Source organism: Anser anser (assembly GCF_964211835.1).
Source record: "Anser anser genome assembly, chromosome: 9".
NCBI classification, from domain to species: domain Eukaryota; kingdom Metazoa; phylum Chordata; class Aves; order Anseriformes; family Anatidae; genus Anser; species Anser anser.
Genome location: NC_139729.1, coordinates 659,523 through 687,284, shown reverse-complemented (window position 1 = coordinate 687,284; position 27,762 = coordinate 659,523). Strand labels below are relative to the sequence as shown.

The window sequence follows — 27,762 nt, the reverse complement described above, 5'->3', positions numbered from 1 at the left end:
TTCTTTTAAACCGATAAAGAAAGTGAATGTCACTTCACTCAGAGGTCTTTCCTTAAACAAAATGCACAATGTATTTTCTCTCACTTAGCTCTTTCCAACAGAGAAATGTGCTGCCTTCTTAACAAGTATGTAAGTTAGAAGAAGACTTTTGGGAAAAGATCAAATTCAATAAAGCCCTTTTTCTTAAAAGATATCTTTTCCACAGACACACTTTATGAAACTGTTGAAAACAATTGCAATTGCTTAAAAACAAAATTCAGAAAAGGGTTTTTAACGTAAAACACTCCACTTCTGTTTGCAGTTTAAATTTTAATCCACAGGAGCCATTGTAAGCTAAGGCCCAAAGATTCGCAGCTTTCGCCATGTATTTGGAACTGAAGCTCTTTCCTATTCTTTCTTCACCTGGGCTGAAGGTGGGACAGGAGTGTTGAGTTTTACAAACATTTCCTTTTCAATTCCACAAATTGTATTTACTTAAAATGAAACACCGATTATCTGGCTAATTCTCTTAGTACCTCATTTACAATTACATCCTAACACGTAAAGGAGATGCAACCCATCTGCTTTTCATCTTGCAGTTTTACTTCCAGCAACAAACACCACTTAGAATAGAAGGGGGCAGATGCACCCTAACAAACGCAGCGCTTAATGTAATGCTCTCCTACATTCATATTTATAGCAGATACTCTATTAACCATAAGTCGTGTGTTGGTTTTTTTTTTAATAAAAAATGCTAGCGTATTTTTTGCAGCATCTTTTTAAAAGGAGTTCATTATCTCTCCAGGATTTTTTAGAACGTCTAAGACGCTTCCTTCCTTTAATACGTGGGCAGTGGTGAAGGGACCACCAGCAAAATCTTTGACCTCCTCTTTCTGTGTGTTGATGTTGGTTGAGGTGGTGGTGTCTTTTGAAACAAAAGAAAACAAAAACAGCTTTCACAATGTGACCTAGTTAGAGCAGATTATACTCACTTTTGTTAGAAACAAGAATTTCCAGCTTTCATGCTTCTCACATAAGAATCTTCACAAATTCTACTTACTTTGCAATGCTTTATGATTACAAGCAAAACAAAAAGCAACAAAACAAAAAAAAAATATAAAAGCAGATCTGTCACTGGAAAAATACTGCAGAAGTCCAACACTGCCTGGAATTGCTAGCATGCGCAGACAGGACAGATTGAAGATTTAATAAAGAAAAAAAGGAAAATCAGCACTTCAGATCTGAAGTGCTAAAGTTTCAGTTACCTAGGGTAAGAAAGGGCGTCACTGGAGTACCACTGGGTCCAGAAAGTTCTGCCGATTTTACAACGGGAACACTAAATGTAAACCCAATCTGCTATGAACAAGAGAGGTTTTTCAGATTCTCAAGCCACAGGAACTTCAATCGAATGCACACACAAAACCAAATCTGAAAGCTGCTCTTCACATTTGTAGCACGCATGCTGAATGACAAATTATAAGCCAGAAGCCTACATACTTTTCTCCATCAAGGCAGATTCTGCTTTAGTGTTCTGCAACAGCCTACTAAATGCCTAAGAAAAAAAGTCAAGCTCCTTTATTATTTTACTTACAGAAGACGTAGGTAGCACTTCTGCCTCAGTAGATTTCACAACTGGAGATGAAAACGCGAACTCAGGACTGCTAACAGTACTTGTTGGTTGTATCTGAATTTTCAAAAGAATTAAAGGTTTATATTTAAGAGCAACAACTACCTGAATTCACTACCCAACAGAAGTCCCGCAGTGACGTCGAAAAACCTGATGTTTGAGTTATTTTGCAGATAAAAGTAATAATAAAACACAGGGAAGTTTCCAAGTGGGTATAGGACAATATCTTCAAAACCAAATTCCAGAAACTGAGAGGAAAAGCTGGAGATGCTACTTAGGTCTAAATGCACGGAAAAGCAAGCCAGGAAGCTGAAGAACGGCAAACTCAGCCCAATGATACTCCAAGAACTTCAGCAAACACCTCAACATGTTAAAGCAGCTGTCTACTTCAAACCGTACAAAAAATATTTCAAGTACTCTGGAACAGATTAATGTTTATTTTATTGCAATAATATGCCAATTATTGCACCCTAGGCTCATTCTATGTGAGGCTTATATGACCACGTTACCTCTAATTTAATAACTTAAATAAAGTTGTGGTTTAACCATTGCAGGCAACTAAGCACCACACAGCCACTCGCTCACTCCCTCCAAATGGAACAGGGAAAAGAACTGGAAATAAAGAAGTAAAGTTGTTAAATTTGAGGTAGCATTAATGACTCATCGCATGTAATGGCTACCTGGAAAGACAAATGCCATAACCCTGTACATACTCCCCACTCCTTCCCCTTCTTTCCCCCAGCATTTATTGCTGAGCACGATGCTAAATGGTGTGGAATATCCCTTCGGTCCTCTGGGCTCCGCTGTCCCGGCTGAGTGCCCTCCCAGCCTCTTGTGCATCCCCGACCTCCTCGCTGGCAGGGCAGCGTGAGACACAGAAAAGGACTTGTCACTGTGTAAGCACTGCTCAGCAACAGCTAAAACACCAGTGCCTTACCAACACTGTTTTGCTCACAAATCTGCAACACAGCATCATCTACTACGAAGAAAATTAACTCTACCCCTGCCAAAACCACTATAAATAACTTGGCATAAAGTCCACACCCCCCTTCTCCCGCAGACTTCCACAGCATTTGAAGCAGTTATACAATCACGTTAAATGGGAGTTGGCAGGCTCTAAGACTGAGAGAAGCAGAATCAAAACATTTATGCCTTTTTCCCCAAACTGGCATACAACCCCAATTCATTCAGCTGCGTAGAAACTAATATTTGTTAGTTTCATGAGCACCACAGAAAAAGTCAACTCGCAATAAAGCAGTATACTCATTGTAAACATTATTTATAGCATAAAGATTTACCTTGCCCGCCGCCATCGCTGCTGCATCTGCCATGCCTGCCGCCTCCGTTGAATTTGCCACGCTTGTCGTTGCCGCTGTTGACCTTGATATGTCCTTTGTCATCAGCAGGTATGGCATGCCCGCCGCCATTATTGGACATGTCAAGCCTGAGGGCACTGTTGAACACGTTATGCCTGACGTCGCCGTTGTATAAATCATGTCCTCCACCTCCTCCTCTGATAGATCTGTCAAGTCCTCCACCTCTGATGGATCTTTCATGCCCTCCACCTCTGATGGATCTGTCATGCCCTCCACCTCTGATGGATTTGCCATGCCCGTCGCAGCTGCTGGAGTTGCCGTGCTCATTGCTGCTGTTGAAACAGCGCTCGGTGACGCTGAGACAGCGCTACTACCAACGAAACTAGAATTGAACTGAGGCAGCGATGCAGCACTGATGGGTAGGGGTATGTTCGGTAGCACTGGTTCCTCCACTTCCTAAAGTTGCAAATTTTAATTTTTCTTATACAAGACATACTACTTTCTCACCCCATCGCACCCAATTTATTAACAAAATTAAATAGAACAAAAATCCATACAAATTAAGAGAAAGCAAGTTTCCAGAAGAAATCCCGATCTCCCCACCTCTGTCTACCACGTCATTTTAATTTATGGCAGGCCTGCTTCCACATTATACTCTATTCAACAACTGTACAGCAAGAACACTGAAAGTTAACTCAAAACCTGTGCAGAACAGAGAGGCACAGATCACATTTTTTTTCTTTCTTTTCTATACTTTAGTCATCAAAGCTCTGGAGAAGCATCATCCTTTCTAACTACCCTCGCATGGCTTCAATTAAGAGTACACTCTCAAGACAAGTGAGAAAGTGTTCCTCTTGCAAAATTAGGCGGGATAGCTGCCAAAGTTTCTAAAGTCACTACAGCAGTGAACGTGGAAAAAGGTAATGTTTAAAGAAGCAGGTAGGTTCAACAACCAAACTAAACACAAAAAGCACCAAAGAAAGTCAGACTAGCAGCACTGAAGATTGTGTTCTGGTAAATACAGTCTATACCATGTATCAGGATGCAAATATAAAAATCAGAAAACAGCCTCTTAACAACTTCAATTTTCATCCCTGCCACTTACTTTATTTGATTACTAAGATTGGATGAGTTATGTTTTAAATGGCATAGGAAATCTGACCAAAATTTGTACAGTACTATCATGATCTACTTAGAAATGACTAGGAAGGGATGTAAGTTGGTACTACTGATATTCAGTGCATCCTGTAGCTTACATCTGTTTCACAGTTTTGATTTGAAAAGTTTATGGAACTTTTGATATTTGGACCATTATTTTATTTGCGTTACAGGAATAAACAACAGTGTTTATGATTTCTTTATATTGCATCATCTGGAAGTCCCATTTAATGATTTGAAACTTAAATTAACTTAAATACTTAATATTAACTTAATATTAATTAAATACTTAATGTTAACGTAAATACTTAAATTAACTTACAGGCAGCTTATATAACATCCAATAAAAGAAAAAATAATCTGAATATTCATGGTCATAGTTTTATGGAATAGATTTTTCCTATTAAAATGAGAAAAAAACTCTCTCACAATGAGTTTGGTGAGTATCAAAAACTGAGTCATCGTTAGCAGACATGCAGAATGCTCTCTTCTACTACTCTTTTTCACACTCTTGGCCTGTATCTTTCTGTATGACTTAAATATGAAACCAAAAATTAGGCTTTTTTTTTCTTTTTATACTTGGCACTCGTTTCAAGTATCATTCCTGTAGAAAAACTATACAAACCTTCACCAAAACTTCTCTTCTTAGGACTCATTCATTCAATTGCTAACGAGAAATGTTATAGTTTGAAGAATCTCCAAGGTAAGAGAATTAAAAATTTCAAAATTACATAAGCAAAGTTCAGGTATTCAAACACAGGAAATCAATTGGAGCCTGCTCTGAAACCCACAAGAAAACAAAAACAATGCAAAAATAAAGCGGTATTGTTATAATTTACTATGATGCAATAAAACTGACACACTTAGCTAGTTACTTCAGTAAGCTCAGTGACAGCAATTAATTTAAGAGTCACTTACCTGTTCTTGTACAGCTCTTGATAAATAGTGTATTCCTCTTTCCCTTCTCATTTTGCCACCTCCGCTACTCACTCCTGAAGACAGACCATTGGACGCAGCAGTACTGAATTTGTAGCTGGTCACATTGCTAGCACACGACAGTACAGAAGTTGGGGGAAACAAGAGAAAAAAAAATTACCAGCCAAATTTTTTTTTCAAGATATTAGAGCTGTTATTAGTCCTAGAATTGAAACCTGCTGATCAGAAAAAAACTAAAGCTGTCTCACAAGTTGCTAAACGCTGGTAAATACTTGATGTTCTAAATAGGAAAAACTTTATTAACAGCAGCAATGAAAAGGACATACATAAGTGCACCGTTCACATGGGAACAATGACTAAGCCAGAAGACCTGAAATAGAAGAGCTGATTTAGATTGTTATTTTCCAGTGCTTCCTTTAAATAGGACTGGTTCTCTGATTCTGCGATGCACGTGTATCTTTTGCAGGGATATAAAAGAACAGCTCACAAAAATACAGAAAGAGTGCACATATGCACACATACACATGGGAAACACTGCCAACAGCTCTGATAGAATAGGGACGCCTTAGACTTGTGTGGCAAGGTAATATGGCCTAAGCTTCAGAAGCAGCTCTGGCTTTCGTGTGGCCATCAGCAGGAACAGCAGAGGTGTTTGGGTATGCCAACATTCCAGAAGTCTTTTCAGACATGAATACAGATCCCTTTTGTAAGGCATACAAAGGCGTTTTTCTGGTACTTAAAAAAGCCTAGCTCAAAACCAGAAAGATATCCTAATCCAAGAGCAAATGGGGAAAAAATAACCCAAACCAGAAGTGGAATAGGGAATAACTCTAACAAAAGTACTATGGCAAGAAAATGAAGTATGCCTGGAAAAACCGTGACATCAAAGCTTATCTTGCAGCCAATCAGTCAGTCAGTACAAAAGTGCATTAGATCGCACTGGAAGACACCAGGTCAAACTCCCACAATACTGAGGAGGAGAACTGGTCTAAACTTGTCAAATACTTGACAACAGCCTGCTTAGCACTGTAACTGCATAGAGGAAGACAGATCCCTAAGGCAGATGCTCAGACTTTTCTCTAATCCAAACTGTCAATCCATTAGAATTCTGAAAAAAGTCTTACATCAAAATAGATCTTCATTCAGACAACTATCGCTTGCCCATAACAGCCCATATTCCTCTTTCTGTTAACACCTGTGAGCTTCAAGGGGGCAAAGACAGTTGTCAGCCTTCAAGCAAGTCTAATCTACAATTGGACTCAGGTTTAAAATATATACACACACACACACACACACATAGATATATAGCATTGGTGGGCCAGAGATTTACTGAGTATTCCAACTCAACTGTCCAAAGGGACTCTTGCCAGCAGATCAGTGTGGTGCTCCTGCTCCAGAACATGGCACCCAACAGAGACCAGCATCACAAAAAACACTACCACCACTACCTACTCTACAAACAAAAGGTAGGGCACTGCAATAAACTTTGTGAACGAAATCAAAAGCAGTATGAGTTTGCTGTATCTCCTTCCTAAATGGAGAAGTAGAAAGGAGTTCTAACAGAGACAATTTAGAACAGTTTGAAAAAAACATAATTAAAACCCAGCACCTGATTGCACCTGTACCAGAATCTTAAAGCCAGTCGCTTCCACCCCTAAAAAGGTGGTTGTTGTGAAGTCCAACTTTTAGATGCCAAAACAAAGTGTTGAGTTCTTTCTGCAAGCCAAAGAATGCCCATGGTCACATAAGAATTGCTTGGCAGATGAGCATAGAGTCAACAAAATTCCCTGCTACTGTTCTTTGAAAAGAGCGACCCCCTAAAAACCGAGTGCAAAGTCCCTTAACTCAAGCATTATTACCCAAAACACCATTTGCCCAGAAGGAAGAGCCATCAATATTATCTGGAGGATAACTCATTTGACCTAAACCAAGAAAGCAGTATAACACAAAGCAGTCTCCTCAAGAAGAAATTCAATTAATTCTGCTGGATTTTTTTTATTTTAGAGATGAGTTAGCATTTGGCCTCAAATGATTCTAAAGAACACATGGTCTTCATGTGAACTCAAAGCAGACAATTAACTTCATCATGAAAGGAGTATTAAAAAAAAGAATAATAAATCATAAATCTTCCTCCATGTTTTTGCTTAAAAAATAAAGAAAAAAACACATCAATAAACATCCTCCTGAACTGTAACTCACTTCCCCTACTTCACCTTCTAAAGAATACTTCAGAAAGAATCATCCCATTAGGACAGAGCTTTCAAACTGCAAGCAATTAAATAGCTAAAACTAATAGCTTTTCCCCTAGGGAACATTAAGAGGGACAAATTATTTTGTTATAAGTAAACTGAGTTATAAACCATGAAATATCTGTCAAAGCAAAATTTGTAACGCTACAGATTTAGTTAAACTACAAAATGAGCCATATTTCCTGTAGAAGGAAAAAATTAGGCCTCCAATAGCAAAGATCCTTTCTGTGGATACAGAAAACGTGCCTCATTTCCCATCTTCGTATCCTACTCAGAAGATAAACTTGGGATAAAAAGTGGTGTATCAGTACTTTTATTCTTGCTCATCTTCCTTCCGTTCATAAAAACAACAATTTTCTCAAAGTTATATTGATCTTCAAACACAATCCAGACTTTGCAGCTCCCTCAAAATACAAAATTTTCATTGGATTTCCCATTCCTTTTACTGAGAACTGTCACCACCTTTCAGGTGCAGACTGTACTGAAAAAGGAGATGTCTTTCTTCCTTCAAGTAAGTTTTAAATTAATAGATGTCATACCTTTCAGATGGTTCTGCTCGCTGTTCTGCAGGCAAAGTCTTCTCTCTCATCCCCTGCAAGTTAAGTTTAGTTCAAGACTTAGCTGAATATGTACAGAATACACAAAGTACCAACAACCACTTCATGTGGTTTTTTGTGGTTTTTATTTTATTTATTTATTTTTAATTTTATAGCACTGAATACACCTCACCTACTTAACGTTGTTCCCTAATTCAGCATTGTGGGTACAGTTCAGTTAAATTTTGGGGCTAAAGTAAGCACACTGCTTCACTCAGCATTGAGGACAAACTGATAGAACACTAAATCAAATTTGTCAAATCCTCTAACAAAGAAAGTAATTATTTTAAACAAAATGACAAAAATTGTGTGTGTGGGGGGGAGAGTTTTCATCAAAACTTGTGTTTACCAACCCCGTAAAAGGGACATACTTTTCTGTTTTCTGTCATTTATGAACAAACAAGGAAAAAAAAAACCTCTACCCCCCTAAAAACTAAGCAGTTGCTGCTACATTCATTTTAGAACTTTACCAAATGGAGATTGTGCTGGCTAAACAATACAGAGATTGAAAGAGTTAAAAGCAATAAGCAACCAGTATTACTGACCACTTTGATTTCCAGCCTAAGAAGCCCATACACTTAACACGTGGTCATTTGTACACTCAGACTGATACTGGAAACACAGATGTTTTCGCAGAAAGAGATGCCCATTTAATTTTATGGAAAATTTATTAGACTCCATCTACTCCAAAGCAATCAAAACCGATAACTCAGCACATTGTCAGAACTCTCACTTGGAGCACATAGCTCACCTGGAATAGTTTACACAGAACACGAGCATGTTTCATCAGTGACAGCTTTGTGTACATGAGAATATAAAAGGAAAACATTTCTGTCTTTTAATATTCTTTCACTGAGAACAGGATGACTCAATAGCACATCATGACATCGTGAAAACAACCACAAGACACTGAGTGTTCCAAAAACAGAATTAAATCCATAAAAGCTCAATCTATTTCACAATGGTTCCCACTGCCTTAAAGCTCGCCTCAAACATACTATCAGTACTTTTTGCAAAGATAGGATAACAATTGGTTTGAGAAACATTCCAAGACTGGAAAAAAAAAACAGGCACATAAGGACTCAAAAATGTACTCACTTGGAACTTTGTGTCTACTCTCTGGCAAATTTTGCTGGACTGAGTAGTTGAAGTCGGTGATGGTTCAGAATACCGCGTATAACGCATCGGTTGACGGTTTACCGTTGGTGTCACAAGTCTCTTAACAGGTGGAGGCTGGAATGCATTCTGGGATTCCAGCTTTGAAAGGGAAACAGCAATCAATTTATCCTTACGTCCACCCAAATTAATTCCAATATTTATTGATGAAAACAAATTACAGAACTATAAACCTCCCCCCATCGGTCTTGGCACTCAGTGAATACGATTTGAAAATTCTGAAGACCGTTCAACTTGTAGAGGGAAATCACCAGAAAACCAGTAACGAAATCCATAAAGCTATATATAAGTAGCCAAAGTCTGACTGAATTCCATTTCAAAATTTGGCAGTTAGCTTCATAGACAAAATAATTCATGCTACCATAATTAAAATAACCCATGTTCCTAGAATATGCTCCTATCTTTTCCTCTGCCCACACTGTGATTTTTTTTTTTCAGTAGCTTAATTCATTAATTTAACATTCGAAGTGTTAAGCAACTAATTATACAGGCTTCTGGGCTTCACATTCCCTACATTTTCCCTCTTCAAAGTTACACAAACAATAGAACACACTCAAAAAAACCAACTTGTCAGTCTTACAATAATCTCATTCATTAAAATATGATCCAATGCTTTACATGTGCATTAGATGCACTTCAAGTAGTGGGTTTGACTTCCCTTTTCAAAGCATTTTCACAGACCAGAGTTAATTTTTAACACAGACCACTGCGTGTTCTGCAAAACTGACTTAACTGAACTGTCAGACAGAAAACAAACCCTAAAGGCTACAAGATTTACCGATGGCTCCGCCTGCAGTCTTAAGGATCAGAAAATACAGTCTTAGGAAGCATGCTATTGTTCAAATCAATACCAACAGGAAATTTTTGTTTACGCTGCAGCTTTAATTTCACAGTATCTCCCAGCTCTTAGTAATAGGATTCACACTCTCTCTAAAGTATATAAAAATACATCTTTCTAAAAAATATTACATTCAGTTTGAAACCTTGAATAAGACATGTTTTATGTAAGTTCACAAATCTACTTCGAGTGAACGACGGTTCATTGCTGGTTTTAAAGGTAAAAAAGAAAAATATTAATTCCCCCAGTTAGGCATTTAATACACCAAGAGCTATTCTGCCTGGTACAGTTCCTTGAAATAAGAAAAATACCACATCACTGCTACCCACTGCAGAAGTTTAGCCCGAGTGCACAAGTGTTCCGTCAACCGCATGTTCACTTTAGCAGGAAAACACACGATCGTCTCCTCAGCAAATAATTGCTTCTCATCACGGGCTACCCTTCTCCCGCCACCATTATGAATTCTAGTATTATGAATAGACAATCTATCTCCTTTCACCCACTGACAGCTGCGTGCAACATTCATTTAGTGGCTGACAATTTCAGGCTCTCTGTTGCAAATCTGGCAGATCTTTCTTAATGCCTTATCACAGGTGTATTGCTATAATATAACTGAGAATTCACACCAGATTTGGTTTTAGTTATTTGGATAATATTTATGATATACTTCACTTCTCCATGCCCTTGTAATTTGGCAGATGGTGAAAAGATGGTCCAGGAAATCTGAGATGTTTGTAAACTCTGAAGTGATTGTAAACTTAATTATACATCCATCCAATCAAGGAATTGGCACAGAAACTTCTTGAGACACTGTCCCTTTTCTCATTAGAACAGAAGATGAAAAGTTTGCACATCTTGTTATTTCCTTCAGTCACCTGATCTTCAAGTGGTCATTTAAGGGTTTTGCAATTTAATAAGCCCAAGGATACCCCTACCTAAAGTCGTCAAAAAAAGATGACTAGTTTTCATTTTTTAAAGAAAATGAAAGGAAATCATGCTTTACCACAGCATTATCACCAGTTCTGTGCTACCTCCAAATAGGAATTTAGGAGCGTTAAGATTTATAGCGTCAGAAAAGAAAAAGAAAAAAAAAAACCTCTACCCCCCTAAAAACTAAGCAGTTGCTGCTACATTCATTTTAGAACTTTACCAAATGGAGATTGTGCTGGCTAAACAATACAGAGATTGAAAGAGTTAAAAGCAATAAGCAACCAGTATTACTGTCCACTTTGATTTCCAGCCTAAGAAGCCCATACACTTAACAAGTGGTCATTTGTACACTCAGACTGATACTGGAAACACAGATGTTTTCGCAGAAAGAGATGCCCATTTAATTTTATGGAAAATTTATCAGACTCCAACGATGGTTCATCGCTGGTTTTAAAGGTAAAAATGAAAAATATTAATTCCCCCAGTTAGGCATTTAATACACCAAGAGCTATTGTGCCTGGTACAGTTTTGCAATTTAATGATACCCCTAACTAAAGTCATCAAAAAAAGATGACTAGTTTTCATTTTTTAAACAAAATGAAAGGAAATCATGCTTTACCACAGCATTCTCACCAGTTCTGTGCTACCTCCAAATAGGAATTTAGGAGCGTAAGATTTATAGCGTCGGAAATTAACAATTTTCCTCCTCTTTACTTTGAATGGTGATAAAAAGCACAAAAACTAGTTTTCTGTGCCCGAATGAACACGGAAGTCTGTACAAAGTCTATATGACCACTCAATCAGTATTTTTCTATTTGTGATCATTTCTTCAAGAGCAAACTTGCCTCAACAGGAATTTTAATATGCAGCTTCACCCCAAGTTGGGGGACAAGATAAAACGACTTGGTGTGTTCTAGAGTTGTTGCTCTCAACTTACAAAGATAACATAATTCTTAACCTGAGTAATCTTCACAGCCCATCATCTACTGTGGATACATGCCAATATTAACTTGATTTGATGTCTATGTTGTCACTGAGGTTTGAGAAAATTTTTCTAATAGTGATAAAGCATTGAAAAAGTTATCTACCTCAGCTTAAGACATTATTGGTTCTTACCTTTCTTCGTTTGGACTGGAAGTCAGTAATATCCAGTTTATCTATGTCCGGAGGCTGAGGAAAAAACAAAGCATAACTATTAGAGGGCAATTTTTTTCTCCTGAGAGAGAGGGTTCCCTGCAACAAAAATGTGGGGGTTCATGGTCAACTTACACAACACAGGAGCAAAACAGATGCCATTCTTTTAGCATCCTGTTGAAAAAACAGCGCAATAAATTAAACCGGCCACAACGTAAGGAAGAATAATTTTATCTTTATGCTTTGATGGCACATTTACTAAGTTTTATAAACACATGAAGCAAAAACAGATTTAAAGAAGTGCTATTTACCAACAAAGGGCTTGACAGCTTCTCCATTGCCTCCAAGATGCGCCGTGCTGAGGTACTTAAGGTAGCGTGGGACCACACAGTTTCTTGTCCAGCTTTCGCTCTCTTTTGTGCCTGAAAAATTAGCATTTTAAGTGTTACAATGGTCAATTCTGAGCTAAAGAGGCATGTATTTTACGTCCCAAGGCTACACTGATGATACAATCAATATATTCTGATGACAGAGAAAAATGCAGTCACTGGGAGTTTAAGCCATAAAGAAGAGAATACATTCGGAGTTTAATGAAGTTTACCTTGGGCCTCAGTGCATCTTGCACGTGCTTGTTGCACGAGCAATAAAAGAACTCCGTACTTGTAAAAGGTCAAGACGGATGATGCTAGGACTGCTAAGGCCTCCGAAGCAGTAATCAGGGAAACAGAACTCAAGAAAAGGCTTGTGGTACAGAAAGCATTTTCAGTAACAACACAGACCTCAGAGTTTCACGATGGTCTAAGTGTACCATCTTAAAATCAGTGTATACAATCATAACCAGGAACTAGTTTTACTTCTCTCTTGCTTCCTCCCTTCCCCCAAGATTAAAGTTGGCTGCAAATCTTTGTCTTAAAAGATAAAGATCTGATTTAAACTGTAACAGATCTAAACATTACACTGAAAAAGTAAACTGTTTATTTGCACCACCCAACTTCAAATATCAGTCAAAAACTTCCTTTGGTGTGACTTTTTTTCTTCCCAGGTTAAACCCCTCATATAACCACACTGTGCTTATCACACGATGTGAAGACAGGAAGCAGACCACGCAGCATGTAAAAACACAAGTGAGACTCACAGAACCACAGAATGGTTAAGGTTGGAAGTGACCTCTAGAGATCGCCTGGTCTACCCCCCCGCTCAAGCAGGGCCACCCCGAGCAGGTTGCCCAGGACCATGTCAAGTCAGCTCTTGAAGACCTCCAAAGAGGGAGACTCCACAGCCTCTCTGGGCAACCCGTGCCAGGGCTCCATCACCCGCACAGTGCAAAAGCATTTCCTGATGCTCAGACAGAGCCTCACGTTTCAGTTTGTGCCTGTTGCCTCTTGACCTGGCACTGGGCACCGCTGAAAACACAATGGCTCTCTATGCTCTTTGCACCATCCATTCAGGTATTTATATACACCAATAAGATCCCCCCCTGCACCTCCTCTCCTCCATGCTAAACAGGCCCAGCAGTCCCTGCCTCTCCTCAGAGGAGAGGTGCTCCCAGTCCCTTGATCTTCTTGGTGGCCCTTCGCTGGACTCTCTAGTACCTTGCTGTCATTCACAGCAAGCAGCAAGAAGCAAGCTACTCTCTCCTTTAAAAGCCTAGTATTTTGGTTCCTCTTTTTACCATAATGCAGTAAGATTGTAAAAAACAAAAATAGCCGACCAAAGAGGGTTCCCAGCTTTGCACCACAAGGTTTCAAGGTTTCCCGTAAGTGAGGTACTTGTACTGCCCTTTTTCCGTTGCACAAATGGACTGTCAGAACAGAGCCAGCAAACCCGCGTTTTCATTTTCTTAAAATTCCTTTTGATTTATCGATAAAAGTCACTTTCATTTAAATATATTCCTACCAAACCTGATTTGACTTTCCTTTTCGATTCAGCTCTAGCTAATCAGAGTTGTCAGCAGTTTTTATTTGCTATTTCCAAGAACTCTTGGGGGCAAATAACTCTCTCCAAGAACTATATGAATCGTTCAAAACAGAAAGCATGTTACTGCTTATCTTGGGACTGCATTTAGTCCTGCATGCCTCTGTGTACCAGAAGAACAAAGGATCAGCAAAGTTGATTTTAGATATTTTCAAAGACTGCAGGTTTATACAACATATCCATAGCATGAATGTAGGCATGCTTGGAAAAGAAGATCCACAGATAAATATTAGCCAGGTTTGACTACTGTAGCTTTTGCTACCATAAACACAAGTTTTCAAAGTTATGCTGTCATTGGCTTTTTTGCATCAAGTTATTTTAACGTAATGTAGTCAGAGGCAGACAATGGCACTTAAATGGAATTTTTTGAAAGACCTAACAACAGAGGAAACCCCAACTACCAACAACTAGCCCAAACTGTCATTCTTGTTCTTTCTGACAAGTATTACCTGTGGTAAAAACTGTCATTAAAGAATTTAAACAGAAATCAATCTCAGACGTCTATTTTTGTAGACCAAGAGGGCAGAAGAGCAACTGTTACCACATATTCAGCTCCCTGCTCAAAGCTCCTTTGGCAGTGCTGCTTTTTTTATTTCCATCACTATTTCCCACTACACTACTTTTCTCATACCTGATAAGGTTCCGTCTTTGGCTGCCTTGATCTTACAGCTGCACCACCGGCATAGGCCGTCTTTCCGGGGTAAAATGGAGAAAACCCAAGCTGGTTTTGCTTAAAAACAGACGTGCTTCCACGTACCTACGGAAACACAGTATGAGAAGTGGATAGAAAAACAGGTACACATTCAAACTGATTAAAAGAAATACTGTGCAGTACTTACAGGACACAGTCCTCCAAAAACAAATAAACTGAATGCAGGTTTCTTAGAGCTAGCTGCAGAATGCTGCGAGAGGGAATGAGTTCTTTCAGCTTCTGTGGGCCAGAGCAGTGACGATGAAGTATTTTTTAAAACTGCAACATCTGCCAAAATGACGTATGCTAGATGTAAATGCCTCTCGTACGTACAGAACTTTAACAATAAAGATCACACTAATTCAAGTTCTTCAATACAGAAAAATAAGCATGACTTCAGCTTCTTTAAATAGATCAACTTCACGTACAGACTGAAAACCAAGTATCACCTACAAACTTGAAAACTGTTCACAGAGCTGCAAGTAGTTTTCACCAATCTTACCAAGTTAATACTGTGCTTCCAATGCAGATTTTTTTTTCCTTCAGGCTAAGATAAAAGAGGACCGCATAAACATCAGTGCATTTGTACGGACAAAGCTTTTTTCTGTGTTGGTAAAAGGCTGGAGGCCAGCACAGATCATAATCGCACAGGTTTTAAACCTGGAAGATTCCCCAAAGGCTGCTCTAAGAGTTAACGATCTTCTGCCCATGTATGTTTTACGAAGACACACCAGAAAGTTCTAGTGCACTCAGGTTATATTGCTAAAGCCCAGCAACTCTACTCTCAGCTGTACAAAAGTTCTCTGCAAAACCTGCTGAGCACACGTCAGTCCCTGTCTATATGGGGGACTAGAAAAAGCTGCAAACCTGCTGTTCGCCCTTTCAGCGAGAAGACCTACGTACCAACCTACATCGACACGATGCTTATTTTTTATTTTAAAATGGTGTGCTTTCCTCAATGAATTTGGCAAAAGACATGAAAGTATTGACAGCTGAAGCCTTCTACCAAGAAAGGTCAAAAAACAGCCTATAGCTTATGTCAGAGTAGTTTCTTTATCTTCTCTTGCTGAAACACAGGAAAACATCTCGTGTTCCTATTTGTCACCTGCACTTATTCACATTTAACCAGCTGTCTGTTAGATATTCTGAGTCACTCTTCCTTCTAGACAATCAGCCTAGTTGTCAAGCTACGGCAAGTCAGCCTGATTTCCTACCGTCCCAGTTCAAAATTTACATATAACCTAGCTGAACGTGTATATTTCAGCATTGACTCTTTCTAATATCAGGGTATCATAAACGTATTCCAAAGCACGCTTCTATTAAAAAGGTGATAGGATTATATACTTCTAAAACACTAAAAATTCAATTTAATTCTCGCATCCAAAGTTGACATTCACCTATTTTATTTACTAAGGTGATGTGGAATATTAAAGAATGCAAGGTACTTCACATTAAAAAAAAAGTCAATTAAACAGAGAACACAAAAATCACCTTCATCAGATGCTCTAGAGGAGGAATCACTGGTTGTTGAGATGTTATCATCGTCTTGTTGAGAGGTAGAATCTTCTATTTCTTTTATCAAGGACAGCCTAGGACTGCCAATGCCAAATATAGAAGATGTCGAGGGCTGACAAGGTGGGACAGGAGAATCCAGCATGGTATAATTCAGACGGCTCCGATGAAGAGAGGGCCTTGTTAACACAACTGGGAAGTTCAGTGCTGATCTACTTGTGGATGGTTCTAGACAAGAACAGGGAGATAATTAGCTTTGCTATAGACAAGCTCACAGAAGCCAAAACCTGTTTCCTATCGACAGCCATGCTATTGCCAAGTTCTAAGCGCAAAAAGAGAGAAGCCAAATTTAACTTCTTCCTCACCCAGATACGGTTGCATCTAACTGTCTGGCTACAACAACAACACTGCTTGCGATACACAGTATTAATGTTGCATCCAGAAGTAGTTAACTATGAGGATTTACAACACCACATTCTGACCCCGTGCTCAAATGCTCTAACGCTGACTTGGCCGTTCACTAAATCAAACATATATACTCCTTCTCCCATGTACAGCTTGCAATAAGCTTTACAAAATTTGAGATTACACGGTAAATTACAGATAACACTGCAGCTTCCATAATATTGGAACAAAGGTTACATTAATCTGAATACACAACATGAAAATGAACGTTTGCAGTACTTTTTTCCCAAGTTCTTCCATATCAGCTCACGTTAGAGGCAAAACATCATCTCCTACCCATTAACTATTGGGATTTTGACCCAAGGGACAAGGATGTTGACCCAAGTAACCAGATGAGCATTTTTCCCTCTTGAAGCAAAGGGTCTGCAAACAATGCCAGTGGCCTGGAATAGGTGGCCTTGAAGTCTATCTTGCTAAATGAATGGAACTATTCATGGGTATTTTGCCTGATGAAAGCCTACTGTCTCTCCCAGGAATCTGGGCAATTCAAATGACTTTGAGCCACTATCCTCTTGATACTTGAACTGAAGCTTAAACTAGTTAGTTCAATCTTCATAACCACTGCAGTACCACTAATTAGCTCTCCAAACCATGAGCAGATTTTTAGGACAGCACCGTTTGAGATACAGAAAGTTCTTCAGGCGGAAGGCCACCCAATATAGGCTCCAGCACACTGATACCTCAGAACTGAAGAAACACATTGGTTTCAAAATGTAGTAATAATTAAAAAAAATAATCTTATTCTTAAGCATAGTAAGCAACACCCACGGACAGCAACATAAGCTGCAAAAGGTTCCAGGGTGTCCACCTGCTCCTGATCTCCTGGAGTTAGCAAGCTTGCAGTGCAGCTGTTCTTACTGAAAGCTCCTTTCACGCAGTTACATAGGAAAGCCAACATGTGTTCCTCAGTCACGAAGACCTTCTCTATTCTTTTCTCCAAACTCATTCCCAAGCTACAGCTACACAGAAAGCCATCAATCTCCTTGTTTACAATTAGATGAGATTGGAGGCAAAGATATTTCCTCCTTATTTTTTGATTCTGCCAACAACAGAAGCAACTGACTTTCCACATTATCTATGGTTACCTACGCACGCTCAGACAAAACTTCTTCACTTATTAAAAGCTGACTTCCCCAAAACAGCTAATTTAAGAGAAACTCAAATAAGAATAGATGCAAATTTATACAACAGGACTACAGGAACAGTGAGAGGCACTGGATATAAGACAAATTAATCTTTCATGAGGTAAAGGAGTTGCAAACCTCGTTGCCAACGGTCCAAATACCTTCTCAAAGACACCCCCTCCCCCCGCGTAGACCTTAAAGTTATTGAATATTTTAAGGATAATAATCTCATAAACCACATCCGTGCACAAGTTCCCCAGTTCACCATCAAGTTAACGAGGAACTTTACTAAATTGATCAAAGCCCAAAACAAAAAAAAAAACAAAACAAAACAAACAAAGTCGGGACACGAGACGGAATTTTCCTCTGCCATTCTAGCATCTAGTCTTTTGTTTCGAAGACTGCAAAACAAATTAATTTTTTTAATTGCCTTAGGCAATTAGACAGATTTTCATTCCATATCTTTTAAAAGATGGAAAATGCAACCCAGCACACTTGCAAATGACTTATTTTCAGCATTTAGCACCTGGCTAATAGAGTACCTAAAGTTAACTGATGCCTTCCAAGAGCATAAGATGTATGCTTCGTAACTGTGTATACAGTTTAAAGCTAAGACGGTTTCACAAACAGTTGTTTTGACTTTGTTTTTTTTTTCATTCTGTCAAAACCCTCATTCCAATTTCCTTTTGAAATTCAGATTCAAAACTAGAAATCTGTGAATAAATACAGATGGCCAGAATTCCAAATGATTTTTCACATACCTCGTCTACTAATTCCTGCTGGTTCAGGCGTGAAACTCTCATCGATTATGGTATCTTCATCTGCATAATCGTGATGATAGTTTACCGGAGTCTCCTCCTGGTTTGCAGATTCATTTCTGTCTACACACTCCTCCTCACGCTTATTGAAATACTTCTGCAGCCAGGCCGGTACAATATTTTTCACCGTTTCTGTCATTCTGCTAATTATTCCCTGCTTGAAAGAAAAAACACTTGTTTAATTACAGAAACACAGTCAACAGCATATGCTGCGATACCACCTTCCACGGACCTTGAAGACAGATATTATACAGCAAATATTCAGAAGATGACGACGAGGTTGATCCCTGGCATAGGATCGCTACACTTCTGGTAAACCTAAAATTCACCTAAGATTGATTTACAACTACCTATCACTTTCTGCACTTCCAAGTGACCTTGGCAAGGTTCAAAGTTTTGAAACCTCTGCCAAAATTCATCAGCAGGTCGTCAATCTGCAAGGCTATCAGGAAACTCTACGCCTGAACAGCTCCTGACCTACAGACTTGTTCCAGGACTCTTCCTCTTCGCACCCTCCCGTGAAAACCAACTAAACCAGAAGTTCAGCAATTATCTACTGCGACAGTCAGGACCATACTACCCATTAAAATCAGTGAATCTAAATATTTTCAATTTTAGTAATGCTGAATTGCAGTGACTATACGCACAAAAAACAGTTCTGCTCTCAACAGTCAGGCTAACCCAGAAGATGTCCTGCAAGAAACACAGCTATAGCTATAGCACCAGCACCTCCTCTTGCAAGAGCCTTCTAAAGCTGTTGCTGTATTTTGTAGAAGACTGACTCTGCGGCATACATCGGGTACGATCGGAGAATTCCCACCTGACCAAAAGCCCCAGGAACTACGGTTAAATAAAAGATAAATTAATATAAATGAATATAATTAATAATAAAAATTAATAATAAAAATTAATATCCAGAAAGCTGACAATCATGAGCTAGGCATCCTGCTAATCATCCCTCCTGCAGGCAGGGGGAAAAAAAAAAGGTAAATTAGATCCAGGACTAGTTCCCAGGAACTTTGAAGCTGCTAACTATACTGCCTACAGTGCCCAGGCACCTTCAGAGCTTAATGGTAAGAGACAGAGGGTTTCGTGGGCTGTAATTACGATCACAAGCACACAAAACACATCTATTTAAGTATTTCTAAGAATCGACTTATCGACTAAAGTTGTAGGGGGAAGGATGAGAAAAACAGCGGGGTAGGGATCAGAACCAGAGGTATAACCTCACAAAATCGCATCGGTCGCTTTCGTGCCTCCCCAACTGCATCACTGAGAGACAATTAACATTAAGCCACAGAACCTTCTGCAGAGTGGACATGATATTGAAAATAAACTGAAATTAATTGACAAATGCTCTAAGCAAGCTATCTGCTCAAAGCTCGTCCTTTTACGTTATGAACATTTGCACGATTCGTCTGGTTACAAAGCTAACTGCTATAATAAATGCACACATGTAACATCTATCAGTTTGTCTATTTATCAAATCATTAAAATTCTTCCCCGATAAGTTACTGTTAATTTGATCTGCGCTGGATGTGCAGCAGCCATTCTCTGTGCAGAATCCCCCAGATATCCCCACGCACGTGTTTGCTCTGGCACACTCTTTAAATAAACCTACTGGAAAACACGCAGAGATAACAGACAATGGAAAAGTTAGAAAACCATCTCCACTGATTATTTTCAATCCACGTGTAAGGTTTATCAGTTAGCTACACAGTGTCGGCACACGCAAGCTATGGCACTTTCAACATTAATGCACTGTTCAAGCCAGAGGTTTCAACGGTTGCTCTGTAAGCGTGGGGAATGTTTGCATTGCCCTTCCAGGCCAGCTTTAGATGGACAAGATTGATTGTCAATATGTGGTATAAGGGACTTGGCATTTCTGCAAGTGATAAAAACCTAAATGAGCAGCTATCCATGCGTAGCGCTCCCTTGGTTTTGCATATGATAATCAATCCCCTCAGCTACGTTGCTCATTTAATAGCGGAGAGGTTTTGGCTGAACAAACATGTGCAGAGGGCATCTCCAGAGCATCTCTCTGGGCGTCCTGACATTTCTTAGCAAAGAGCTGCTGGGAGGGATCTCGGCGCGTCCCCCCTCCAGCACGGGGATTTTCACACCCCGAATTGACGGACCGCTTTCACCATCAACCTGCTGTACCCTACAGCACAAACGAGAAGCAAAGCCTGGCAGGTAACGTTCAGAGAATTGATGATGGGCTGAGGAGGGGTGCAGGGAGCGGGGAAAGCCCTGGGGGTGGCACTGGGGGTCCTGAGGGCAGCGGGCTGGGGGTGAAGGGGAGGGGGAGGAGGGGGGTAATGGGCTGGGTAGAGGGGTAAGGGGGTAAGTAAGGGGCTGAGGGGGTAACTGAGGGGGTTAGGAAGGGGCTGAGGGGGTAACTAAGGGGGTAACTAAACGGTTGAGGGGGTAACTAAGGGGGTAACTAAGCCGTTGAGGGGGTAACTAAGGGGGTAACTAAGCGGTCGAGGGGGTAACTAAGGGGGTAAGGAGGTGGGTAGGGGGTAACTAAGGGGATAAAGGGGCGGGTAAGGTAAGGGGGTAAGTAAGGGGGTAACTGGTGGGCTGAGGGGGAAGGGCCCGCTGTGGGGGGGCCGCTCCTCACCCGCTTGCTCCTGGCACAGGGGGGCTTCGCGGCGCCCAAACGGTGGCGCCGCCTCTTCACCTTGCCGCCGGCCGCTCCTCCTCCTCCTCCTCCTCCTCCTCCTCCTCCTCCTGCTCCTCCTCCTCCTGATCGGGCTCCTGGGCTGCCGCCCGGCGCCCCGCCGCCACCGGCCCTGCCACCGCCGGCCATGCCGCTGCCGGTCGCGCCGCTACCGGTCGCGCCGCCCGAGGCCATACCGCCCCCCCCCCGCGTTCGGTGCCGTCACGGGGCCCCCCCGCCCCCCGCCGCCACGCGCCGCGGGGCCTGCCCTGCCCCTCGTGGGAATAAAAATGTTGTTTTTGCAGAGTTACGTTGTTTAAAGGTAAGGAATGGGGTATCGAGGTGTGCTTGCAGCGATAAGAACGCTTAGCAGGCGACCTTGTAAAATGCAGACAACCAGACTCCGTAGAACAATTCGGGGAAAATCACGGTGTTGAGTCAAGTCAGGTAAGTGAAGAAACATTACCGCTTCAACCAGTAAAAAAGTCGAAAGAAATTCGAAATTTAACAGGCCGGCAACTGAAGGCCATGCATTGTCTGGGAAGCATCAGACAGATTGTGAGCCTGGATCACCCCCTCAGCGGGGAAACAGGGGAGGGTCCCGTCATCAAAAAGTATATAAACTGGGTTTTGGAACCAGCAGGGGCGCTCCTGCTCGTGGGACGCCCGCCACTGCGATCGCGAATAAATTCCTGCTTCGCCGAGCTCCTCGCCTGAGCCCAAGTTATTGGCTACGGAGTGTTTCTCACACCCTCCCCCTCCCTCCCTCGCGCGCCCCCTCCGCTCACGGGAACGCGCGCCCCCCCCTCCCGCTGCCGCTCCCGTTCCTCGCCCCGCCCCGGTCCCGTCCCGGTCCCGCCGCCCTCCCGCTCCCGCCCTCAGGACCCGGCCGCCATAATGAACCCCGGCCCGGCCACCGTAAGCACGGGGCTAGGAGTCACCTCCAGAGCCTCCCCGCGCCGTGGCGCCGACCGCTGGTGTGCCGCAGCACCGCGCCGGGCGTGGGACGGCGCCCCGAGCCCACAGTGCTCGTCAGAAAAGCCCCGCACCGACAACCGATACCCCCGCACCGACAACCAACAGCCCCCACGCCGACAACCAACGCACAAGCAGTGTTTTAGGCCGGATTCGTGGCCCCGTTGGTCCGGGAGGCAGTCGTCACGCTAAATTCTACCCCACGGCAGGGGAACGATGGGCATCGTGACAGATCGCCGCCCCAGAAAATAAACACATAAATAAAGAATAAAAACGATAACGGGACATGAATCGTGCCCTTAATAACAGACATTGGGCAGTGAAATCACCGACTTCTGCAACAATACGTGCTCAGGGAACTGACTAAAACCCCTCCTGCATCGGCCATGTAATAGCTAGGCAAACATCACATAATACTTCCCTCCCTCATGTACACCAAACCTATTAAGGCAACCATAGTAGTGTGATAACGTGATTTTTCTCCTCCAGATCAGCGTCAAAGGCAGCTACGCTAGGTTTGCTCATAAGTTCAAACGCTGCTTTATTTATTTATTTGAATTCCATTTTTCTTATTTAGAAGGATTTCCATAGGGTGACAGGCCTTTAATGACACTCACGACTCAGAAACATTTGCCGATGCAGTCAAACGGTGTCTATTAACGCTAGGCACTGAAGTTAATTGGTATTAAAAATGAGCCAAAACAAAAGGCAAGTATCTGCGTGTCCAGCAGAATGACAGCGATCATCACCATTTGATCAATCTTCCCCCCACTCTCTGTTGCAGCTAGGTACAACGAAAAGAGTTTATGAAATCATTACGGGACATTCTTGTAGAAAACTTCCTCAAGCTTGGAAGAAAAAAAAACATTTCAGCTAAGTAAAACAGAAAATAACTGGAAGAAGTGAAGTATGGCGGTGTTGGAAAAGTTGCTTCAAAGACTTGTTTAATTAAAAAGAAGGAAGAAAGCAAGTTCCTACTGCAATCCCATCTTTGTCAAACTGATGGCGGGCACCAGTACGATGTGTTCAGCTAACACAGGCTGGAAGTTGTAACTGCAGCTGTGAAGTTTACCCAGTAAAAAGACTCCGCAAAGCATTCTAGCAGTTCCGATGCAATCACTGCTTCCTGAATTTGTGACTCACGGTTAACACGGCAGTACAGGAAGAAGTCTGGCATTCACTGTGCTCTTACGGTAAAGAATCTGCCCTGCGCACACCATCCCAAGCCAGGTATGCGCTCCTAACAGGAAAGGACGATAGGCTGATAAGTCTCAGCAGAGGGAAAAAGACATCAGAGAACTACTTTATAACAGCAGCACGCGGGCTGCAACCAACGTTCTCTTCCTCTCATCATTTTCATTTCTGTGGACTCCAAGAGAATACACTCCCAACATTTTTCAGCTCTGGAGAACAAACAGCCCAACCAATCTCATTCACTGAACTACAAAACTGGTATTTTCACTATCTAGTCCGGAAAAGGAGGCGCACGTCTCTAACGTACAGTGTAGAGACCTTGTTGATAGGCAAAGTCTGCATAAAATAGGTGGCCACAGCCTGATTTTCTGACGTTCAGGGCCTTGGGTCACACACCACCACAGTATCAGACTTAATGAAGTCACCAATCTATGTGGGCCTCTCGTTACACAGGTCACATGTTATGGACCAACCTCTCAAAGGCCAAAAACCAGCACTGATACTGCCGGGCCAACACACATCTGTAGCATCCCATTTCTGGGTGACAACACAATGAATGTTTCCACAAAGTACTCGATGCAACCTAACTACTGTGTTTGGTGATGCAAAGCAAGCCGTGTCAAAGCAGCGTAGCACCCAGGCACATTCCTGGAAGATGTTTTGCTGCTCACGTTGAAGAAAATAGATAAAAAAATCCTGTGCAGTTTGCACTTCTGAGCTCAAGTACCACAGCTATGCACTGCAATTGAAGTGGCATCAAACCTTGTAAGGTTTTGAAGCTTCAGCACTGCCATCCAAAGTCAAGGAGGCTGCATCTATTATCTTGAATTTGCCCCAGCTCAGTCCCCTGAAACAATTCCATAGACATGTACAAGCAACCCTTTTCACACCCAGATTCTTTGCTTCATCTATTCCACCTCTACCTTGTGTCATATTCTTATTAATCTGCCCCTCAAAAGACTCCCTGGCTCACACAAAGAAGCAACCCAACAAATCCCTGTTCCCAGCCACGTTGCTTTCATGCTTTGGGAAGAGTTAACTGCAACAGCTCTAACTGTGATGCCATCTCACCCCCTCCACCTATGTGAGGTTCTTTGCCTTCTGTCTCCTCCTACGTGTACACCTGCACTAGAACCAGGAAGAATGTGCTTCCTACAATACTCCAAGAGCCTCTTCTGTTTCAGGATGTCATCATTTCAATTCAGGACTGAAAGTATTCCTAGCAAAAACCCAACAGCTAATAGCTAACAGAAGCAGTTGCTGGTGATCAGCTACAAGTAACCTGGAAGTACTGAGGAGTCACAAAAGAGAATTTGCATTACATTTAAGAACAGCATGCAGCTTAGGACCACTGCTTTCACTGACTACACTAAGCCATAAAAAAGAATTGGATTCTTACCTGCCATCACAGCAATTATGGTTTATGTTGCCCCCAAAACACACACGGCAGTACCAGAACTGTGTCAACTAGCTTTAACAGCTTCCCCAGCTATTAAGTACAGTAATTTCTGCTTCCTTTTTTTTCTTGGAGGAATATTCTTTTGTTTCCAGCCTCACTTACTTATTATACACACTGTTAATTAGCAACTATTTCTCCATACTCATAGGGTTATGGAGTCCCTATGACTGGAAAAGACTCTGTACCCTTCAAGATAAGAACAGCATAAAGGCAGCAACTCGCAAGACTGCTCTAGCTTAAAGCAAAGCTTTCCTCATTGCTCTCATCTCCTTTGACTTGAGTGCTGTCATCCTTCTACCAGAGCTTTAAAAACTTCATTACCACGAATGAAGGAAGACCAGAGCAATCAGAGAGGGTAGCAGAGGGTATAACTTAAGGAGCTGTTACTAGGATTTTTTTGTTGTTCCTGGTGGACTATTTTTCTCCTTGCCAGCAAGGAGGGAAAACCAGCAAGTTGTTTTCTCCAAGATTTTTTGTTTTTAGGTTTAAGAACACGGATTATGTTGTAGCAATTTCTTCGCTGTAAAGCGTCAGCTGAGAAGTCTAACAGTAAGAAGGGCAAGGGAAAACTGAATGCTGATGCAGAGAGTGCCAGCAGACATCATCCTCATTCCACGGGATGTTTGTAGCTATGGCAGTTGAAGTCTACACTTCCATATGCTTAACATACCCTATTTATAAGCCAATTTTAGCTGACCTAGCATGTATCAGTAGTACAGTTAGAGCCAGCAGCCTGCAGGAAAAAGTGGGCACAGGTGTTTCCATAGCAAGGCCTGTGAGTGTCTCCCATACATACTTCCAGTCTAAGCAAGCACATGAAAGGCTTGGCTTGTCGCTTACCTAAGGAACCAGGAAAACAAGGGGAAGCTAGATTTTGCTTGTGTCCTAATGCCCATATAAAAATAAAGACAGATGAAATACCCTTACTACCTTGTTAAATTCCATAAGCCGGAAGAGAACGTGCTGCACACAGGTACAAGTAAAATCCCTTGCTGGCAGGTTTGCAGAAACAAATCTTTTATTTACACAGGCAAGTCTATCTTTAGACCCCATTTACCTCTTTACATTTCTCGAATATTTACATGACTTCATGATGCTCCAAGAAGGGAGTGATGAACAAAAAGATTACAGAAACTGTCAAAAGCATAGCAAAAAAAACCCAACCTATCATTGTGCTTTAAAACTTATGAGCTAGAATAATGTAGAAGAAATGTAGTTTTAGCACTTTGGTCATAACGGTCATGCTCTAGAAGACGCTTAAATAGCAGAGGGGATTTCAGAAGTGACCGTATCCAGAGGTTGCCAGTGACAATTCATGAGTGAATCGTAGAGTTCTTCGCTTGTCTCCGTGAATTGTCTGTTCATTTCATCAACATCCAAGTAGAGCTGTGGATCTGAAAATAAAAGCCTGGTAAGTCCAAGTATCAAATCTGAGGCATGCGCACAAAAAAACTTCACGTGAAATGGCTAATAAAATGTATTTTAAGCTAAGTGTAATAAGCTATTAGATCTACTAATTTTAGTGAGGTATTTAGTCCTCTAAAATTTTGAGCCTCACAGCTCCAACTTTTGGGAATTTGTATATTAGAAGGCTGGGACTAGAACTGTCTTTCAAGATAAAGACAAAGACAATGTTTAAGATAGTAAAGATAACGTTTACGGATAATCAGCCATGAAACCCTCCCAAGAGTCATTTAATTCACTTCTACGGCAATACACGTTACATAGGATAGTTTCTAAACACTAACACAAAATGCCTCCACGTGAGGAACTTTGCAAACCTTCCAGGACACAAATATGTTTTGTACCGTATTTGTAAGTGCAAGCTGAATCCTCCTTTTGGAATCTGCAACATAAGCTTTTACCTCAGGGTGGAGAACAAAGCTTTTGCATATTACTGAGTTTCTAATATAAAATCTGTTTAGCGGAACCAATACAAAGAACAAAATTCTGTCTTAGACCATTTTCAAATGGGAATGAAGGCACAGGTACAAGAAACCTGCTGCGAAGCATTGACAGTGTCCCGTTTTACTTGATGCGGTCAGTGTATGCTGTATCAGCTTTAAAACCCCAGCTGATTGCAGATCAACCCCACAGAGGTTTGACCTCAGCTGAATTTTCAAGATGTTCTTCATCCAGTAGAGGTTGGCTTGTATTGTTAAAAGGCACAAGGATGGCTAAACTCAAGTGACAATGATAGAACCCTTATTACCGTCAGTAATTAGGTCATCACCGATTGCAGTCATAACTGAAGATTCCTGAAAGACAGAAAAGGCTAAGTTTAATCATAACTCATTTCAGAAAGCATCACAGATTCAAAGTGCTGCAGTCTCAACCCATTCCTTCTTCCTACAACTACAAGGATAGATGGCATTTTATCTACTTATTTTTAGAAGAAAGCCAATATTACAGTACAGGTTGGAAGGGACCTCCGGAGGTCACAACTAATACATTGACCACGATAAGACCACTTACAACAACTGTTTAATTTGCTTTAAGCAAAGCAAATCAGAAGAACAGGAACAGAAGAAGCGTACGCAATTATGCTGTCAAAACCATTCTTTGGTATGCGTGAACAAATAATGGTGTATAAATCACTAATTCTATGGATTTACTATTTAAGCACTTAAATACAAACACCTCTGAATGGAATCTGCTCTTTTAACTTCACACTAAGCAGAAAGCATGTTTTCAACTTCGGATTCTTTTTGCTGATTCGCACAAATCTGTACAACGTATTATCTGTGAAATATTTTCTTTACAGCAAGCGTGCACTATCTTTACCTCAAAAACAGCTGGAGCCATTAAAGAATCTCCTAAAGAGCAGTCTCCAACAGCTTGCATGCTGTCATAGGGAGCATAGGAGCTGTAGTTGTAGTCAGCGTAAGCATCGTAACTCCTCTGCGAGTAGTAGTTCTGGTAATCTTGGCAATAATCATTATAGTT

General features: G+C 41.1%; 1 pseudogene across 1 annotated transcript in view; it reads right to left on the bottom strand.

The window, feature by feature from the left end:
- LOC310903966 (nuclear pore complex protein Nup153-like) overlaps positions 1-21,278 on the bottom strand; it is a 28,252-nt pseudogene extending 6,974 nt beyond the window's left edge. Inside the window, exons 1-11 of the transcript in view lie at positions 21,150-21,278; positions 18,467-18,677; positions 16,096-16,344; positions 14,753-14,892; positions 14,545-14,670; positions 12,251-12,361; positions 12,075-12,113; positions 11,922-11,975; positions 9,068-9,106; positions 1,571-1,591; positions 1,245-1,332 (exon numbers count right to left, since the gene is read on the bottom strand). The product of the transcript in view is annotated as a nuclear pore complex protein Nup153-like (transcript). The remainder of the gene's footprint in view (positions 1-1,244; positions 1,333-1,570; positions 1,592-9,067; positions 9,107-11,921; positions 11,976-12,074; positions 12,114-12,250; positions 12,362-14,544; positions 14,671-14,752; positions 14,893-16,095; positions 16,345-18,466; positions 18,678-21,149) is intronic.
- Positions 21,279-27,762: the final 6,484 nt, after the last annotated feature.